The sequence below is a fragment of the Chiloscyllium punctatum genome, chromosome 18 (assembly GCF_047496795.1).
Source record: "Chiloscyllium punctatum isolate Juve2018m chromosome 18, sChiPun1.3, whole genome shotgun sequence".
NCBI lineage: Eukaryota > Metazoa > Chordata > Chondrichthyes > Orectolobiformes > Hemiscylliidae > Chiloscyllium > Chiloscyllium punctatum.
Window position 1 is genome coordinate 44,873,844 of NC_092756.1, and position 3,455 is coordinate 44,877,298.

Consider the following 3,455-nt stretch of genomic DNA (forward strand, 5'->3'; position numbering starts at 1 on the left):
GAAACCCTTACAGACACTGGGGAGAATGTGCCAACTTGAACAGAGGCAGTCGCCTGAGGCTGGAATCAAACCCAGGTCCCTGGTGCTGATGAAGCAGCGCTAACCACTGAGCCACAATACTGTGGGATCATTGGTGCTGATGTTTGCCCCACTGATACCTCAGTCACTCACCCTGCCTCATGTCCTGATGACGGAGTGAAATTATCCCTAGACAGTTAATCCAGAGACCCAGATAACGATCTGGGGATCTGGGTTTGAATCCCAGATGGTGGAATGTGAATTCAATAAATATCTGGAAAAAATAATCTAGTGACCACAAGGAATCCATTGTCAATTGTTGGAAAACTCATCTGGTTCACTCATGACCTTTAGGGAAGGAAAGTGCCATCCTTACCTGGTCTGGTCTGCAAGGGACTCCAGACCTATAGCAACGTGGTTGACTCTTAACTGCCCTCTGGGTAAACGCAACAATAAATGCTGGCCGAGCCAGTGACAGCCTCATCCTGTAAATGAATAAAGAAAACAGGTCAGGTTTTGTTCCTTCTCTAGTAAGTACATCCTACAAACTGAATCTGAAATGTTATCGTACACACTGAACAAATATCTTTCCATCCAAGCCCTTAAAACTACAGCACTTTACCATGTTGGTAAAGTTAAAACCCCTTATCATTGCAACTACATTATTCTTACAGATAACTGAGATCTCTCGGTAAAATGTTGTCTCAATTCCCCGCTGACTTTTGAGAGAGGGTCTATAATACAATCCCAATAAAATGATCATCCCTTTCTTATTTTTCTGTACCACACAAATAACTGCCTGGATGTACTCCGAGGAATATCCTCCGGAAGCCCAGCCGTAACATTATCCCTAATCAAAGATGCCACTCCCCCTGCTCTGTTGCCCCCTTCCAACCTTGCTATAGCATCTATACCCTGGAACATTAAGCTGTTAGTCCTATCCATCTCTGAGTGATGCCTCTGTAATTGCTATAATATTCCAGTGCCATGTTATTCAAAACCATAGCCTGAGCCCATCTGCCTGACCTGTCAGGTCACTTGCACTGAAATGAATGCAGTGTAACTGGTCCGTCCCACCTCATTCTGTGACTTGCTCTTGCTGCCTTGACAGTCTGACTGGTGAACAGTACCAGTCTCAGACTCACCTCTTTTCTCACTATCTCTTTAGGATTACCCTGAATCCCTCACTGGTTTAATGCCTCCCAAGTGGCACGAGCAAATCTCCCTGCTCGTCAGGACCCCAGGCTTCCCCCTTCCCATGCCATTGGTACCAATGTACAATGACCTCCCACTGGCTATCCTCCGCTTTGAGAAGATTCTGAACCATCTCGAGTCATCCTTGACCCAGGCACCACCCCATTCTGATGTCTCACAGTCAGCTGCAGAAACGGCAGACTGTGCCCCTGACTAGAAAGTCCCCTATCACCATTGATCACGTGGAATTGGATATACCTCACATTACAGTAGAGCCAGTCTCAGTCACAGTAACTTGACTGTCAGTGTTACATTTCCCTGAAAGTCTATTACCAACTACATTTTCCAAAACAGTATACTTGTTTGAGAGGGGGGGATAGCCATAGAAGACTGCTGTACTACCTGCCTACCACCTCCTAGCTTTCTTGGAGGTAACCCACCTACCTGACTGTATCTGCAGTATCCTGCAATCCTGAGACTGCCCCTTATCACACCCCCAGGCTCCTGTCAATTCCTCACTGCCTTTAATCACTCCTCCACCAATATATGCGATCCAACTGGATTTACAATCATACTTCCTGCAGTCATAACCACAGGATCATGGAGACTCTCCCTAATCTCCCACATCCGACAGGAACAGTACGCCACTCTACAACAGGCCACCTCTCGGCCTTAAGAATCTCCAGACCAAGAAAAAGGCAGTCTTACTGCTGGAAAAATACTGCCCGAAATAACAATGCTTACATTTTATATTTTAAACATTGAATCAAGAGACTGTAAGACATTAAAAAGAAACCCTCACCTTACTCACTATTGTAGATTTAATAAAGTAGAACAGACTAAGATTGATGTTTGAAGAGACTGAAACCCACTGAGCTGATCCCCGGCTCTGAGTACTTCCAAGGGTGAGGACTCTCGGAGGGCAGCTGTGAAATGTCACTGTTTCTCTTCTCTGTCCACTCCATTTCCAGAGATGTTTATAACTTCACAGCCAGTCAGCTCAGAGAGGTCACTGCTTGGTTTTATTCACTGGGGGTTGCCTTTGCTGCCCAGACCAGTATTTATTGACCACCTTTGTGTTGGATAAAGTGGTGGTAGACTGTCTTCCAGAAATGCTGCAGTCCATGTGCACCACAGTGATGTTTGGACAACAATCACCCTCTAGCCTCACAACCCTCCCTGTCTCTGTAATCCCCCTCCAGACTCACCACCCTCCCTGTCTCTGTAATCCCCCTCCAGACTCACCACCCTCCCAGTCTCTGTAATCCCCCTCCAGCCTCACTACCGTCAGCGTCTCTGTAATCCCCCTCCAGCTTCAGAAATTACATGTCCTTGTTGTAAGATTTTTATTTGGATTCATTTCAGTTTCTTTTACCTCAAAAATGAAAAATAAAAAACACAAAAAAAAGTCAAATATTTTCCCCCCCAAACAGGTTTCTGTTGAGTGACATTTTGGAGAGGCCGACACATGGACATTTGAGTATTTTATCACAAATTGTCCATGTAGAACGAGGGACCTTTTTTAAAAAAAACTCTGCTAAAAAGGGAGGTAATGGCCAGATGGTATTCTTGCTATTCATTCTCGAGAATGAAAAGGCTAATGATGACCATGAAACTATTGTCGATTTTTCGAAAACACCCATCTGATTCATTAACGTCCTTTAGGGAAAGAAACTGTCATCCTCACCTGGTCTGGCCGACAAGTGACTCCAGACCCACAGCAATGTAGGTAACTCTCAACTGCCCTCAGGGTAAACACCCACATCAACTGAGTGAATAAACAAAAAGAGATTTATTTTTAAATCGCGCAGGAGAGCTTTTTAAAAATAAAATTGTGTTTTCAAAATTTTAAAAAATGATCACCTTGGTCGGATGGCACTATAGACGCCGCAATAATGGATAATGACCAATATGGATAAGATGGGGGCACTGTATTAAACAGTTTTATACCAGAGACTCTGACCCCATTTTATTCCATGTTTCTCTGTGATTCTCTTTTCGAAGCAGATAGGAGTGGGAAGCAGTGGAGAATGTAAATGATCCATGGTCTTCATAGTGAGAAGATTTCACCACCATGGGCTGTTTACCCACCAGCTCCACAATGTCCAATAGCCTATCCAAGCTATTGCGGATCCTGGCACCAGGGAGGTAACATACCATCCTGGATTCATGTCTGTGGCCATAGAAGTGCCTGTCTGTGCATCGACTATTGAATCTCCTGTCACTTTAGCCCTGCCAATCTC

At 44.7% G+C, this 3,455-nt stretch overlaps 1 long non-coding RNA gene across 1 annotated transcript; it reads right to left on the reverse strand.

Annotated features, from left to right (window-relative positions):
* Positions 1-437: 437 nt before the first annotated feature.
* On the reverse strand, positions 438-3,109 carry LOC140488932 (uncharacterized). Its single transcript, XR_011963067.1, has 3 exons — positions 3,076-3,109; positions 2,900-2,980; positions 438-503 (listed from the first exon to the last, which is right to left on the reverse strand). It is a non-coding gene; the product is annotated as an uncharacterized lncRNA (long non-coding RNA).
* Between the last annotated feature and the right edge of the window lie 346 nt (positions 3,110-3,455).